Source organism: Lagopus leucura, unplaced genomic scaffold (assembly GCF_019238085.1).
Source record: "Lagopus leucura isolate 7727_CA_CO unplaced genomic scaffold, USGS_WTPT01 Super-Scaffold_100002, whole genome shotgun sequence".
Classification (NCBI taxonomy): domain Eukaryota; kingdom Metazoa; phylum Chordata; class Aves; order Galliformes; family Phasianidae; genus Lagopus; species Lagopus leucura.
In genome coordinates, this window is record NW_024962263.1 from 26,452,610 (window position 1) to 26,471,329 (window position 18,720).

An 18,720-nucleotide genomic window follows, 5' to 3' on the forward strand; every position below is an offset into this window, starting at 1 on the left:
GCATGTGCACATATCTATCCTCTTCTATTGTCAGTGATTTTTCAATAAACAACTAAACAGAACAGATATTGTGATGACGTGAAGTTCTTGTTGAATTTGTTAATCTAGATAGACTGGCTGATAAAAAGGGATATTAGCACCATAATTAAAAATTCATGCTGTGAACTGAATCCTTACTATATGACAGCAGAAAATTCACCAGAATAAAATCCTCAGTGTGCATGTGTAAATGGCAGATAACCTAGCCAGTAAACTGAATATCATAGGAAATTTTGTTTGAATTACTTTGCCACTCACAAAAATACTTTGGATTTGGAGATGGATGAAGATGAAAGTATTAAGTTTTGGTGAGAGGGACAGCTGAACTTAAGCTTATCACTGAAGAGCAAACGTTTGTATTATTTGTTCACTTCAGCTATTAACTTCAATATACACAGGATAATTTAGCAGCTGAATAGTACAAAATATGAAAGACCTCTCAAGAGATCTTTCTTGATATCTGAACGAGAAGGTTTAAGCTACTGATAATAGCTAACAAGCTATTGAGTTTTTTTTAGTAAGAGTATGCAGCTTCCCCATTCATTATACCACCATCTGATTGAAGCAGCTTTCCTGCTTTTTCAATTAATCTAGATATTGTACATACCACTGCAGAATCCTGCCTTGTCAAATCTGTATTAACAAAGAACACTCTTCGCAAGCATTTTCCAGTGTATTGTCCATGCATTACTAAAAGGGACAATAGCAATAGTTACATTCAGTCACAAATGGTGAAATGTTATTTGAAGGCCTTACATATAACTAGTCTCCCAATAGACTACATGCCTTACTCCCTGTAAACCTCTCAAAAAAGAAACATGAACTAATTCAGCCCCTTTCTGAAATTCAACTTAAAAAAAAACAAAACAAAACCTCTGGGCATACCAGCACTTCTGCCCATCTCCAGCTTTGCACTTTTTTCTGAGACTTCAGAGCTACTAATGCAATTGCATTTATACACACATGCAAGGAGCAGTGGAAATTCATTTGCATGTATCAATGCGAAACTCCTCCAAAATCAAAGTGAGTGTACATAAGTCCAGAGGAAAAAAAATAAGCAAAAGGAAATAAAAAATCAAAAACAGACTCATGTATACTTAACACTGAAGGTACAATTATACAATAATAGAGACAAAAGTCCTATAACTGTATAATTCAAAAGCCCACCATAAGAAATATCATCTTCACCATTCAGTAATTAGTTAAATTCTATTGACTATAAAAACATAGGAGAATATTGGTCAAAATCTCCCACATGAAGAGCATCTTAGTGAAAAGTTCCAGGCCATATCAAATTATCTTGGAATACTAGGAGTTTGATATGTTTCAGAATTTGATTTCAGCAAGGGAACAATGTAATAACTTTGTCTTCCTTGCCAGATCTGTGCGAAAAGTCTCTTTTCTACATTTGGTCCAAATTCAGGCAACTGCATGGAGAGATTTATTGTATCTTGTTTTTTTTTTAACTGGAATTCAGACTTTTGTGCTATGCTTTGGCGTTGTCACAGACTGACAGACAAAAAGCAGAACAAGTAGATACAAAGTTAAGCGATCTCCTTAATTCTACAGGCTGAGGACTTAAGAATTACCAGTAGGAGAAGCTTTGGAACCAGTTTCACCCAAATCCATGTGTCAGTTGAGGAACAATTCAGTTTAAAGGGAATTAAAATATTTCAAATTCAGGGAAGAGTTTCATGAAAATAAGCCTTTGGTATCACCCTCCCAAAGGAAGTTTAATTGGCTTTGATTACATATTCTGTTCCTGAAGAGAAAAAGCAGAATTAAAATAGAGAATTCTCTACTTCAAATATATTGTTCTTTGGTCCATAATCACACTTCTGCCACCTACTGAATGTCAGTAGCTGGATGACATAGACTGTGAGTCTGAGTGCTCCTATTCTAACAAGATAAACCTATATTTTGGGGCTTTTTATCCCCTTTGATCCCCTTTTGATCCCCTTATCCCTGATAAGGGGATCATATCAGAAAGGAGTAGATAAATAAAGTACTTGCTTTCATTTTGCTTTCCCACTTTGCCTGTGTCTTTCCACCCCTATGAGTCACCTACTCAGTTGGCCTCCATAGCTCCCTAAAACACTTTACTAGCCAAATACAGTTCATAAAACAAGCCAAAAATGTGCAGTGTATGAACTACATTGCAAAGTATGTGACCAGAAATATCAATAAATCATAACTACCTGCCTAGAGCTCATCAGAGAGGAATGAAGCAGGCTCCAGTGACAAGTTGTCTCATGTAGAGATCTCTCATTGGAGACCAAGGAGGTTACAAGTTACCCGAACTGAGAAGGGTAGGAATGTTGAATGATCCATTATCTGCCTGTTCTGGCAAAACAGTAAGGAAGAGAGGACTTTGACTCATGCTGAGATGCACATGAAACCCTACTGCAAGAGGAAAAAAAAAAGTGGAAATCAGAATCTTATAGTAAGAAAGTTTTGGGAGATTCATAACTAAGTTCATTCTGCATTTTGAGTCCAAACACTTTGGATATTACTTTTAAAGGACTTTTAAACAGTTTTTAAGACATGCAGTTATTCACAAACCTAAGCCACTGTCACTGAAGTTTTTTCAGAGGTCACATTTAAACCTGAGTCTTTGGAAAATTTTTCCTCCTTTATTTCTCAATGTTGCAATTTTAACTCGTGAAATTGAGCTAATAATGCTATCCTACCCTTATAAAGCAATTCCCTTATCAAATTAAGGTTTCAAAGAACTACAAAATTAAAAAAAAAATCCTTGTATATGACTTACAGAAAGGCCAGAAGTGTTACTTCTCAGCCCCAGATCTCCTTTGATCATCACTGCTAATCACTCTTCTCAGCATCATTTTTTTCCTATTATGAGAAATTATTCTGAGTAAAACGTGTCTGAGAGATTGTGAAACTGTTACTCATTTAATTTACCTTATTTCAAACTCAAGACTTCAAAGTCTCAAAGTATTCTGCGTTTCATTTTCTGTGGGGTAGCGCACACATTTTTTCTGTACAGTATGACATAGTTCTTCAAAGTATTCAAAGCAGAATTTTAAGAAGCTTAACTTTTCATACCTCTCCCATTCAACATATAAATTAAAACATGAAGCCTTGGTAACCATTTCTAATTTAAACACTGCTTTCAATTAGAACTGTCAAATATTTTTCTGTGACAGAAGTCATAACCATCAAAGACGCGACAAAATCAAAATTTCATGATAGAGTATTACTTAGCCCACACTTTTAGAAGGAACTTACATCTTTTCTATTTAAAGCCATCACTTATATATAATTGAAGGCTGCATACTGTAACGTCAAAATGTTGATGGTACTTTAGATTCATCAAAATGAAATTCCAAGTTGTCAACCCAATCTTACACAGCCACAAAACAAGCTTATGAACTCTTGGAAGTCTTCAGGGAACAGAAATTTCATTTTTTAGTCAGCTTAAACATCTGCAGAGTTGGAATTCAAAACTGAAAGTGAGAAAATGTTCCAGTTCCTGCTTTTAAAAGCAAAGTTTAAATAGACAATAATCAATACTCATCTATGGTGGAAAGATAAGGGAGACCTTCACGTTCTGAGAAATATCAAAGGGAAACTATGAAAACTCTATAGATTAAAATAAATAAATAAATAAATAAATAAATAAATAAATAAAGGCAGAGAGAGAGAAGAAAAAACTATTCATCATCACCTGCAAGACTGCAAAATTGTGCTTTGGGCACACTGGAATAGAACACCTTCACTAAGACCTTAGAACACAAAAGTTGATTGGGAATTTGATAGGTAGCAAAAAGTAGTTTAATTTACAAATCAATTATAAGGAGTTTGAGGGCTGCAAAAGACCCTTATTTTAGATCTCATACAGCTCTAAATATTAGACATTAAAAGAATTCTTTTCCTTGCAGAAGATTACTGAATAGTGCTCTAAAGCAAAGTTACTCTGATCAACTTCCAAGCATCCACAGCATGAAGAAATGATAACTAAAGACTGCAGGATCTGTTCTCTCTACTACTTACACCAGACTGGATGCTCAAAATCCTTAGATACTTTTGCAGGTATCTAAGGATTGCAAGTTTCTGTCTATGAGAAAAAGGATGTGATTTAAAAAGAATTTAGGGACCCTCATCTTAAAAAATACAGTAATCCTATTAGCTTTGCAAATGCACTCCTACACTCAAAAATGAATTGTAAACTCACCATAATAGGAAACATAATCTGGACTTTCTCTAAAATGTTCCTAAGAAGACAACAAAAGCTAAATGGAGAGATGAAAAAAAAAGAAATAGCTAGGCGAAACATGTAAAGAAATAAACTTCAAACACAGTTCTCAGAAGGATTTATTTATGAGAAGTACAATAATGTAGGCACTGAAAAGCAAACACAATTCCACCCACTGTAAAACTAGAACACTTATTCAACTAAGATACAAGAGATTAGTATTTCCAATGACACTGAGCAGTGTAATTGACATCTCTAAACTCCCTGTTGATAATCAGCAGTGTTGCTCACAAGCCTTATGTATGCATATGAATCTATCCCAGGCACATCTGAATACAATGGCTGGCCATTGGCACTTACAAATTCAGTTGGCTCTCTCAACTCATTTGAGAATGCAAAAGAGTGCACGTGCCCATATAAATAAAGTTATAAGTGGAGCCAGCATTAAAAAGCAATCTCATCAGAGCTTGAAGCAGAGGGCAGAACAGAAGATGCTCTATCCAAGAAAGCTGGTAATTCATACATCAGCTTCAGGATATCAATTTCTGAAAACTGTAGGATAGGTTAGGGAGGGGAATATCAATTTTTCCTCGGATCAGTGCTTTCTGAAATGAAAGATACTAACACAGTTTTGGAAAACTCAGTATTTTTATAATCCTGTAATTTTTGAAACATTTGATAAGTATTAATGAGCTCATATATGCACTCATTTTATCATACTTCAATTGGATGTCCCAAGGGAAGGGCTGGAAGGAGAAAGGGGTATAGTATCTAAGAAGTCTGAAAAATATTCAAGCTATGCATATATTTACATACTGTCACACAGAGCAATTTTTTATAGCACACATATAAAAAATGTCCTCAAATACATTAGACTCTCTTTCTCGCTTTTCAGAAAATGTACAAAACTGATTATTTTTTTTTTATTCACAGTCATAAAGAATGCATGGTTTTAATTTAACTGCTCATTTTGAAGTCTTGCTCTCCTAGTGCTCTGCAGTGCTAAATATATGTCATCTTACATGCAGTCTTGTCAGATACAAGCAAGCTAAGATAACAATTCATTATTAATAACATCAAGAGGCTTTATTTGGTGATGAAAAATAAGGAAACTAAATAGAAAATCTTCTGTAAGAGGTCCTAACATAAAATCCCATGCAATACACTGTACATACCTATCATCCCCTGCAACTAACATCTTAGAGAGTGAGTCCTACCTTGTTTTACATTTTCTTTCACTTTCTCCATGTAAAAATTAAATTGAAGCGCAATCTCCAGCACAGGGAGTTGGAAAAATCAGGAATAGGGATATCAAAAATAATGCAGCAGTGACTACAAAGTTTTTCATTCAGTGAAAATCATGACATTTGTTTGTAAGTAGTGATTGGCATTCCACATAATATAAAAAACAACACAACAACAAATAACAACAAAAATAATAATTAAAAACAAATTTACAAACTTCACTGTAACCTTGTGCCCTCAGTATTTTGTACTGCTGAATTTCTTAACAGAAAGAAACTTCGGTTGATATTGACTTCTGAAGTATAATTTTCTCTTGTTCCTGCATAGGTTTCACCCTTTAGGTCAGATACTCAATTTTCTTTAATTTATATTTTCAAAACCCAAAAGGACTGCACTCATTGATTTCCACTGAGAAGTTTCCCAATCTTTAAAATGTCATCTTTAGTAAACCACAGATTCACAGGCTTGACCTCTTCCACTGTAAAAGGATATCAAAATCTTGGGGAAAAGGGAAGAGTGTAGATGGGCATAAAATTCAGCCTCAACTTTTCTATGGTTTTGCACAAAAAAACCTACATAAATATACCCCCATTATGTTTTTAAAGCTGGTCTATCAATTTTGAATTGTATCTTGGTGGGTTTACTGTTGCTGTTTCCTTTTCTTTGGAAACTAAAAAATAAAAATGCAGGCCTCTAGTAGTTATCCAATTTTTCCAGTTCATTGTAATGTGGAATTTATTTATTTATTTATTTATTTTTCAGTTTGCTCGATCTACCCCCAACCTCATCCCTCCCCATTTTATTTCTCTACCACTTTTCTTCTGGCCTCAATGCAGACAAGATTTTTCCTCCTACAGGGGATCTTGTTGTTCAGAGATAAGCAGGTGTATCTGTAAGACAGGATAAATAAATGCTTTAGTGGATGAATTCCATTATCTGCCAAATGGCCCTTGAAAGTTAATGAGGAATCTTCAGGCTGGTTCATTCCTCTTAAAAACAGAATAATCTATAGAATTTTTATACCTATTACAAAAAATTTTGATTTTATGACTGGCATTCTTTTTAGCTCCTTGTATTAAGCTTACAAATAATTTCATTTCTTCTTTTTTGACTGTAGTAAATTGCCAGTTTAGTCTTATAAAAATCAGTTTTTCTATCTTTATTGAAGTAAACTACTGTAACATATTTCTTTTACATCCTGATGTATCACAGTAACGAGGGAAAGCATAAGCACTCATGAATCTTCCTATGAATCAAAGGACGTATGAAGACTGTGAGCACTCCAGATGTGACCTCACCAGTGCTGAGTAAAAAGGAAGAATCACTATACTCGACTTATTGTCAATTCTTTGCCTAATGCAGCCCAGGATATAATTCTTCTCTTATGTGGCAAGGGCACACCGACGGCTCCTGTTTAGCTCGGTGTCCACCAGAACACCCAGATCCTTTCCCACAAAACTGCTTTGCAACCAGTCAGTCCCAGCAAATATTGGTTTTGGGTTGCTTGCTCCTCCCCAGGTAGACTTACACAGAGCAGTAATCTCAGAGGACGTTACATAGTGATACAGTTTTTAAACAATTACAGTTTTCTACAAATATACATGTTTGTCTACATACCAGTATTTTGTATGTGTTTGCATATAGGTACATAATGATTATTAAAAAATATATTTAACACATATTTATGTATATATGTATGTATATAAAATAGACATGTATACAAAACAGATATGTATATGTTATATAAGTGATATTAATTTAAAAATACACATGTATTATGTGTACCTATTTACATATTTATTGCATAATTCAAAACTATGCTAAACTACTATGGGCAGAGAAAACAGACACAAGAATAATGAAGAGACATGTAAAAATCTAGGGATGAACAGATGCATAAACCCTTAAAAAATTTGTTCCCTTCAGTAATAGTTGATTCACTCTGACAGAAAACAGGACTGAAATCCAAAAACACTTTTAACTAAAGTCAGGAAAAACCCAATTTTACAAAGCTATGATTGCAAGTAATAATAGAGGCAGCTGAACTCTACTAGACACAATGGTACCTTGCTTTCCCCTTGGTGACTAGCAGTCCTTAACAGTGGACTCTTAGTAGCCTTCCCACTAGAATATCACAGTTTCATCAGGAGTTCAGCTGAGAAACAAGGAATCATATTCCTTTTTTTTTTCTTTTCTTTCCACACAGTATGCAACAAAAACTTTTACCACACCAGTGATATAAGCATGCTGTAAATGCCTTGGGTGAGATTGTTCTGTATTTTTCTTTCTGTATTTATCATTCCTGGAGCCAGATATAATAATTTACCTGAGGGCAGTTAGACTCTGACATTCGTCTTTCCTTGGCCAGCCTCCTAATCACTTCCTCAAGCAGCAAAAGTGAAAACAAACTATAATGATTCATTCTACTCATAAGGCTGTCTGATTTTTATGCATTTGGATTTCAATCTCATCACCACTCTTGCAAAATGTAACAAGAACACAAGAATGCAATTCTCTGCTCATCACACAGAACTAGCTAGTATCAGGCCTTATTACAGCAATAACTAGGACCAAAAGTTGCAAGACTATAACTGAGAGACAAGTACATAGCACATATTGATATCTATTTCTGCAAATGTTATCTTGGATTCTGGCAACATAATTCCCTGAAGCCAGGGATGACATCTTGTGGATAAAGGTTTCTTTTTGTATTTGTTTATCTTTACTACTCTCCTTTTCTTTATTTTTCATACTCCATTACTTTCTCCTTGTTACATTCTTTCCTTCCTTTCTCCCACCATTATCATCTTCTTATCTCCTAGATCACCAAGCACAAAATATCCACATCAGTTTAATTTCTGATCCACTATTAATTCTCTTCTCGCATGAAGCCCCTTCTGCTACTCCACAGAGCCCACTGTGTCCCAGTGTTCTACAGGTAAGGGGAGCAAGAGCATAAGTTCTTTGTTTGTTTTGCTACTTATTTAAAGAGAATTGAATTTTAAGCTGAAAGTCAATATTGGGATGGGATGAGTGATCACTACTATTTTTTGGGAAATGTGAATGTGTGAAAGCTTTAGAAGATTTGTCTCTCTATTTCCTAAAAGTCTTGCTTTAGAAATAATTTCTCAAGTTTTCCTCATGCTCAGATTAAAGATTGCAAAGATAACAAAGAAAACCAACATTTATCAGCATAAAATATTTAAAATCCATTCTTTCATTGAAGAATGGTTGCAGTCTTAGCAAGTGCTATTCTCTTTTCATTATGCCTTTCCATTATAACTTAAAGACTAAATTCTCCACAGAATACTACCTACCTCATACTTGACCCTAGAGGCCGCAAAGCTTCTTTCATGCCCAAACATCCACAACTACTACTCTAAAATGTGTGGCTGTACTAACAACAAAGTAAATTTCAATAACAACATAAAAGTACCCATTTCAAAAAAAAGCATTTTATTCTGCCCCATTACACAGACACATCATGTTATTATACATTAAATGTTCAGCTGATTATCATATACTGCAAATAGGAATAGACTACCATATGGTCACAGTCCATACAAAAGCACAAGACAAAGCCCCAGTGTATATACATATGGGTTTGTCCAATAGAACCTATGAGTTTTTCTCTTACCTCATTCAAAGGAGCATTAGCGTAGAAGATGAGTCATTCTTGCATTAAATGAGGTAGTAACAAGCATGGAAGTGACTATTTTTCAACAGCTATAATTAGTTGCAACTTGTGTATGCATGACTTATTATTTTACCACTAAATTATGACACCATTTGTATGTAAAGTACAACTATAATCATTAGACTGTAATAGTCTAATGTGGAAAAGCTTTTAGAAACAAGGTATTATTTAGACTGAGCCAGCAATACGTGTCATTTTTATGTTCAAAAACAAAACACAAAAGCACAAGCTTATTTCAGGACTATCTTATGTGATGCTGCATGTTCTTTCTGTGCAACTGAATAAATTTTAGGACTTCATTAAGAAAAATATGATTTGTACCTGCCTTGTACCAGAAGACTCCTACTCCCATTATCCAAGTGAAGAATCTACATTTTGTTCCTCCTAAAATAAACACAAAACCAATGTTAATCATGGATTAAAATCTATTGCCTGGCTTAAATAAACCTGTAGACAAACCTAGATGTTAGTTTCTAACCAAGAAAAAAAGGGTATAGCACAAACAGATGCAAGAGCAGGATGTGTTATACAGAGAAAGCTTGAAAGTAAAATTTACCACTCATATCTCCAGAGGAATCTCTCAGTTCTCACTGACTTCATTGGGTGTTGAAAGTTTTCATTCATTTTGGCAGTGAAGTGGTTTTTGTGGAGAGTTTTGAAGTGTTTCATGTGATTTGTTATCTGACATATTTAGTCCTCTGACAAATATAGTCTGAACATTATTTAAAAAAAAAAAAAAAAAAAGTCTGAAGCAAGCACTGAAAGTTAGAATTCACATTTTTCTACCCAAACAATCTCAGATGACATATAATAGATGATAATATACTGCCAAAGTTTTCAAGAAGTCATACAGAAGTCTATGTCTCAAATGAGCTCTGAATCTCTCAAAATTCAGCATGAAATACAGCTTTAATGTGGAGGGAAAAAAAAAAAGAGGGAAATCCTTCTGAATATGGAATCCCTATCTATACAGTTGACCTTACATTAATGACCTTGTCATGAAATGGTGGTTTTTCAAAGTTGAAAATACTTAATTCTGGCTTAATTCTCACCATGTCTATTTCCTCACTCATGGAATATCAACAAATTTTTTTTCTTCTCCTAACGGAGATGAAAATTTTCAGCTGTCTACTTCAGTCATGTAACTTTATTCAACGACCCAGTGTCTTTGTGGAGGCACTGCCTCTGTTTGTCACTGACTTACGCCACTCACTTCAGAAAAGCAGTAATATTCAATCTAAGTGTAAACAAGCATGAGCAGATTTATTCAAGTGTCTGCATTGCTGTTATCAGACTTTTATTTCTGTTATGTGAAAGAGATGCAATTCACAAATACAAGCAGAAAGTGTTGTTGAATTTGCTCTCGACTATTTAGTCAGAGATTTCATCACACTATTTTTCTTCCGTGTAGCCAAGCAAAATGATGGACTTCCTCACATTTATTACAAATATGTTCCATAACAATATCCAGCATAACCTTTTCCCTTATTTCTATACACATGCCTATTAAACACAGACATTAATAATACTCTTAAATTGGACCACAATCAACATTGTTGCTATAAAAATGGAAATTCTGTCTTCAAGAAACATCAAGATAAAGTTGAACCAAGATACATTAACATTTTGGTTCAGACAGAATAACAGTGTAAATTGAAACAAAACTCCTATTGTCTCCATTTATTGTGCATTGGTTTTTCACACTGGATGGACTGAGTGGGCACAAATTAGATTCCATCAATAGAAAATCAAACTGAAAGCTCTGTTCCAGGTGTAAAACAAACAAACAAAAAAGCACAAGCCAATACCAATCCCCTAATACCACTATAAATATATTGCATAAATGATAGCAACAGTCAGACCAGAAGACAAAACTAAGACTAAAATCTAGTCTAAAGAAAAAGCCCTGAATGGTACATACCATAGATGAAAGTTCTTCAGCTTCATTCTGCTGACATTTTCCCACTGTGAAGAATTACATGCTGATGTAGCCAAGTTTAAAGCCTCCTCACTTTCTGGCCAGCATTTGGATGATTCCAAGATGAGCAATGTATGGCTGTCCAAAATAAATAAATAAATAAATAAATAAATAAATAATAAAATCATACAAAACCCAGCCAAAGATCTGTCTAGCCTTACTTTCAGTCTTCAGCAATGATCAGAGTTCAGACCCAAAGAAATAGACTAGGTATTGCTATTTCCTATGAAAAATTTCCAATTTGTAGCTCAGTAAAATCTTGAGCCAGAAACACTATATTAGTAAACACAAGAGGATTTTTTTTAGATTCATGCTCCTAGAAAAATGCTTATTTGTTTTTCATAAACCCTAAGTATCCACAACAAGCAAGAGGCTGTAAAAGTTACCTACAAACTATGTGTAAGTTCAAGAATCAACGTGGTTGGTATGTTATGAGACTTACCTGAATTATCTGATCTTCTCCATGCTTTCTATACAAAGAGTAAATAAATATTTTTAGCCTCTTTTCGACCTCCATTGGCCTCTGCTACATAGATTCTCCAATTTCCCTAGCTGGAATTTCTCAAAACACTAAGAGACACCACAATTAAGAAAATGGAGTTATGTTACACCTGACCAGACAGATCCTTTCAGTTCCCAGAGACTTTCTGGATACCAGAATATTTTTTTCTGCCATCAGTAAAGGCTGTTATACCACCCTGTTTTTAATTACTAACACAGTTTTTACTTCTCAGCTTCCCAGCTTACGATTTCCTCCAGCTTCAGGTTGAATCTGCCACAATTCACAGAAAAGTGTTAACCTTCTACATTGAGGTAAACCTTCAACCTCTGCCAGCTTTTTCAAGCCTTTTTTTTTTTTCCTTTCTGTCCTTCTATGACAAAATGTATTGACTTCATTAGAACACTCAACCAGAAAGTTGTTTAGGATGAGCATTTCGCAATAGACAAAAGGACAAATACAGTAGGTATAAGGAAATTACATGAAATGTATTTGCACTTCACACATGGATTCAGTTAATACTTCTAAAATCTGACCATTTTTTCAACATCCCAGAAAATATTCTATGTTGTCAAGAAATGTTGCCACCTTTATTACCTGATTTACTTCCCAGATCATTAATTATTGATCATCTGTTCTCACACTCATTTCAAAGGAACCCACATCAAAAATTGTTTTGTTTTGTTTTGTTTGCTTCCATTTTGGTGAGAGATGTAAATAGCATTCTCAGTTTAGGGCTTTTTTTAGCCATTCACATAGCACTATCACTAACACCGACTGCTAAGCCACTCTTCAACCATTTCCCAAGGTCAGGCAGGGACTAAAAGGATGTGGAGTGCTGTGTAACCTGTAGGTCTAACATTTTATCTTGGATATCTGGGAGAATTTTGTTCTGTGCAGAATTAAGGTTTTTTTTGCATAGAATGAAGTTCTCTCATCAATGAAAAGCTGTGTGTATATGGCTATGGAATGTGCCCAGCCATGGTACGTGTCTAAGTGCTCATTCTGTTCCCCTCCCACTGTCCCCCCCCAAAAAAAGAAAATCTTTTAAAAATGTATTTGGCTTCCAATTTGATAAAATTCAAGACACTGAGACAATGAGAATTCTCCCCAGTACATCTCAGGCTGGAAATATGTATATTGTAAAAAATGTCCACAATCTGCTATGATTAGATCTTTATAAACGTGAAAGTCCTGAAGAGTTCTTAGAGAACTGTGAGATTTTAAGACCTGTTTATTCTCTTCCTATCAAAGAGAGTTGTGCCCATAGTCCTGTTTCTCTACTGAAGGTCAAAATATTAAAGAAAAATTGTACTGGTATCTTATAATATCAGGAAGATATTTCTGAAAATAAAAATGAGCAGATACAATATCTCTAAAGAAATAGGTTTCTTCACCAATCTGAATACCTTGTCATGTTTTAGTTCTGAAAAATGCCATGTTGAGATCTTTTTGATCCACTGACATTCTTCTGCTTTATTAATTTTACTTTAGTCTCTTAGACAGATCTTGTCAGAAAAGTTTTACCTCTTGACAGCTGTCTTCTATTTCTCCCATGAAGGCACTTCTAAGATTCAAATAAGCCGTAGGAAGTCTTTATGAAGACATACTATGATTCATCTAACACTTACCTAGAGAGCAGCATGACCCTAATGCACTAATGCATCTCACTTTTAAAACCTATAAGGCTAATAGCGAATTGTTAACTCCACATAAGAGATTAACTGACAAGCTACGTGCAGTGAAGAAACAGGTGGGAAGAACCCAGATTTATACCTGGACCTATAGTTAAGCTACAAGAAAATATAAAGCAAAACATTTCCAAAAGCAGATAAACCAATGAAAAAGAACAGAGAGACAGTTCGAGTTTTAAAGTTATTTGCACTGATACTTATTCAAGCTATACAGGAAATACATAACACTCTCATCTTCCTGATTGGTATAAGCAGAAATTACAGTCTGATTCTTACTGTCACATATTTGCATCACCGTTACTATTAATTAAGTAAATATATTGTCTTCCTAGTTTTACCAAACATCACTGAAAATGTTAATTTTAATTCCACCTATACCCAGAGATAGTCTATCTGTGTTGATCTGGGAACATTCAAAAGCTATCTGGCAATTAAATTTCAATCGCATTTTGTTCAAAGCTTTAGTTCAGGTAGACAAAAATAAAAACTCTCCACTATAGTGTTTGGTGGAGAAGTAATAATGGATTCACAAATGAAAATATAGATTTACTCATTTCAAATCCTAACGGTCTGCACTTCGCTCATTTTGAAATATATTGGTTCTTGGAATGTACTATTTGAAGATATCTCTTCGTGCCAATATGTTTTGAGATAAATAATAATCCTGCAAATAACTGTTAGGTTCTGTTACTACACATTTAAGTCTACATGCTAAGATTATGTGAAATAAAATCACCAAAACATTACCTAACTACAACCTCTAGCTTTCCATATAAAAGCTGAACCAGGTTTGTGAGATAATGGAATTAAAACCTGCTTCGAAAGAGGAGAACATACCTTGGATATACACTAATATCAGCCCTTCATGTAAAAAATTAAAGCTTCCTGTCACATCAGTTAGCATTTTCATAATCATTCTACGTTTTTGTTAAATGAGTAAAAATGCAGAGGTGAGATCTGCATACATACATCATCCTTCATACATCACATTTCACTCTTAGGATAATTCCAATTCAGCACATGAAATACTTGCTTTGGAAGACACATTAACAATCACCCAGCTCCAATCCCTCTGCCATGGGCAGGACTGCCACCTACCAGATCAAGCTGCCCAGGGCTTCATCCAACCTTGCCTTGAATGCCTCGCAAGCATTGGGCACCTACAGCTTCTGCAGACAACCTGTTCCAGCATCTTACTGCACTCTTAGTGGTGAGGCAGTTGTTCCTCCTAACATCTAACTTAAATCTCTCTTCTTTTGGGTCAAAAACGTTCCCCCTGGCCCTATCACTTTTAGACTATATAAAAAAAAAAAATAATAATAATTGCCTCCATCTTGCTTATAAGTTCCCTTTAAATACTGAAAAGATATCTAGGAGAAAGATATATTTCTTGCAAGTGATAATAGACTGGGTAGCCTATTTGAAAAACTTAGCAAAGCAAAATTCCAGCACTTTTCAGCAGTGCTTAATTTGCATAAGGCAGAACAGTCTGATCCTGATGTGTGCTGAGCACATCTGTTAAGGTGCTGAAGGCAGTCAATTATAATCAGCCCACCTGCCAAAGCCATTCTTAGTTCTGGTGTAGAAAAGGTTGGCAAAGGTCATGTGAATGCCTTCTTCCAGCCCAGCTGGGAAGTACTTGAACTCATTATTACACCACAAATATGCCAAGTTGTTTCAGCATAGTTACAACAACTACATAATGCAGAGCTCTGTGGTAGCTGTATTTGCCCAGAAGATTAGCGTTAATTCTTCACATCTTCATTTTACACTCTATTATCACATCTTATTTGTAGGATTTAGTCTCTGGATTTATATGTTATCATGCTGTAAGCTTTCAAATAACAAGGATTTCATTACCACTTAAATTGTACCATCAAATTCTTCTCTGTACGTTAGTTGCTTTTACTGAGAATTGTGAAGTATGTTGTAACTAAACAATTTACAATGGGCTGGGTTTGTTTTTTTTTGGTTTTTTTTTGGTTTTTTTTTTCCCCTTTCTCAAAGTCACTGTTACTTTGGAAAAGCACAACATAAAATGCAAACAAGCTTGGTTACAGTTATAGAAGTACAGATCACAACCTGTTCTGTTTTAACTGCTCAGATATGTGCGTTTGTGTAATGTCTATTCTGGTAGCACTACGACTCTGGCAGATGGTAAGTTTTTCACACAGTGCTGTGAGTAAAATTGAGATTTGCCAAGAGATAGGAAGGAAAATTTGATGGGGAGTGAACTAAAATTCAACTTGTAAGCTCCAGAAGGCAACTGTTACATTTTACCATCTCATATTAATTGCTTAATTACTAGAAATCTCTGATTTAGCACTCTTATCCTAAGGTATCCATTCATATTTACATGGCTTAAAGCATATTATTAAGGTTACCTGATATTTTTTAATACCAGTGCTTTATTTTAACGTAAACCACGAAAATTAGCTGTATTCAGAGCAAAAATACTGTAACCTGACTTGTACAGAAATGTAATAGCCTAATTTTAATCAGACTCATTTCTCTCTGTACTTCAAGTCCACAGCAAAGCTCACCAAGTACATATATCCAGCTATAGCTAACGTTGGAGAAAAACATTCCCTTCAAATGATTTCTTCCTCACCATGCCATCAAAACTGCATTATCCACAGCTGCAATATGTTCTCAGATGTAATTCCACAGTGAACCTTAGAGAGACTTTAATGAAGTCAATACTTACCTTCTCAGCAGATTAATACCTTCAAAGACCTACCATAATTTAATGTATTCAAGTTGCTTGATATCAAAGATAACAGTAAATTTAGCTTTCTCAAGAAAGAAGAGTAGTCCTTTTTGTGTGATTACACTTGTCCCATGGCAGAGAGCAGGAATTAGTGCAAATAACAGCTGTGGTAAAGCTGTAAAAGTTTGATTTCTTTTTAAAATTTATTTATTTTACACACACAAATGCTTTATAAATCTGAGCTAATAAAGTCCTCTGCATAGAGGAAAGGCAGCAGCATTATAACTTTATATAAAAAGTCAAGAAGTATAAGGAAAATAGGTTGAATGATATCCCAGACAGTAGGATAGGTCTATGATTCAATGACTGATTTCCAGACCTTTGCTCCACCACTATTTTCCAGTTAGTGACTTGCAGACTCTAGGGGAGGAGTGGCCTATGAACAAATTCCAACTAACCTATGAAAGAAGACCAAGAAGCACACAATAACACTATTTGATAGAGCAAAATCTCAGCTGCCAAGCCCTATTTTTCAATATTGCCACCACCATTAGCTATACGCTTTCACCAGGGTTGAAGAAGAGTCTGCATGCCATACTCATAAAAATCTGCACCAGCGGAGGTGACCTGCTGTCAACACCAATGAAATTATCTGGCCACCACTTTACTTTGCTCACATCTACTGTTTGGCCTCCATAAGCACTCAGTAAGCATTGACGTATGTCAGTGGACATTTTTCTGCATGAAGGGATTTAGTGAAACACCTTTGCTTCATCCTCATTTCCATGTCAGACCGCCCCTCTGCTGCCATCTGCCACACAGCAACAAAATGTAATGGAATACTGGAGGGAACATTCAACCTCTGCTGCCTCTAACATTAACATCTGCCTCTGAAGATGCCAACATAATAAGATTGGAGGCATTACTTTTGGAGCAGCTCTTCTATAACTCTCTGTTTAGATTACCATACAGGAATCACTTCCAATAACCACATCAGAAAAGTAATTCTACTATTATTCGCAACTGCTAAATTGTAATTGCAGTCAATGAGGGATACAGTTATTAAATTTAAGTATGTGATGCTTGCCTGTAGGTGACACTGTCACTTCTGGTGAAGATGCTACTGCATCTCCATTATTAAATGTTATTCTTCCAGAAACATGCCTTTCTCAGAGAAAGCCGCCCATCTTTCATCATAGTTTGTTGCCCACTGTATCAAGAATTAACAGCCCAAAGTAAGAAGATTTAACACCAGTGAGCCAAAGAAGTTATTTGAGACTGTACTGCAGATCCTAAGTGAGAACATACAAGAAATAAGAAACTCGCAGTCTTGTGGAGAGGAGGTCCTTCAGAACCAGAAATTACAGGGAAACAGAATGGCTGCTTATGTCACAGAAACAAGCATCAAAGATTTCAGAAGGAAGCCTGTGACTGCTTAACTGAACATCGGACACCAGCATTCAATGGAGAAGGGGGCAAAAGAGCTCCACCTCCTGCATTATTTATAGGTAATCAAAGGACTGCACCCCAGAGATGAATAAAAGTTTTCAGAAAATCTGCTTTCCCTTTTCATGGTGAGAGCCACTGCATTAACATGATACATGCTCTCTTTGGTTCTGCTTTCTGTTGCAATGCTCTAGTTGGACAAACAAAATAAAAAATAGGAAGCCAGTTATTTGAATTTCTCTTCTTAGGAAACTAACTATATTTAGTGCTCACAAACTAAAGAATAAAAGTAGAATACAAATTAACACACAATATTTCTACCAGGTAGCACATATCACATTTCCTATAATTATCATTCATATGATCCAGCCAAGACCATTTATTTTGCATAGATAGACTGTAATCTCTATAATGTAAATCTTCAGAGAGAATCTAATGCACACAAATAATAATACCCTTTTCTCATATAATAAATGACAAGTTTGTATTTTATTTGTAAGCCAGATAACTATTTTTGAGACATCTAATTCTTCTAAAAGTTGGCAGTTACATGATTTCTCAGTGAATACTAAATATGATCAATTAGTTACAACTACATAAAATGATATAGCCTGAAACAATACACATTATCACCTATACAGCATGACAGTATGCATTTATAATTCCTTATTTTCTGGGACTGAGTTTCTTCTTCTCACACAGGTGTCTCCAGTTTAGTTTTTTTTTTTTCCAAAGCACAACTACTTTTCAGCTTTTCTTAAAGTGCTGCTGAAAGCAATTCTATTTATTTAGATAAGAGACACGGGTCCATTTCTAAGAATTAGAGTTCAGGAATCTTGACCTGTCTTGGACACAGCATACTTGGTGTCATTGAGACTAACTAGAAAGCATTAAATAAAACTCTTCCACAACACAGCTTTCAGTCTGGGCTACTGATTTTTGCAAATTTCCTGATGTGCTGCATCCTTACTAATGGAACATAGCTGTAACAATGACTCATTTAGAGTAACGAAACAACAGAGATTTATTTTTTGTTGAATGAATTATCTCTCTGTTTCTGTTGAACCTTCTACACTTTTTTCACTAGCTTATATTTTTCAAGTAGGAAAGTAGGGTGATTTCCTTACTAACATGCATCCTACATGCATGACGAGCTGCACACTCCTCTGGTTTGCAGTAAAGAATGCAGCAAATAA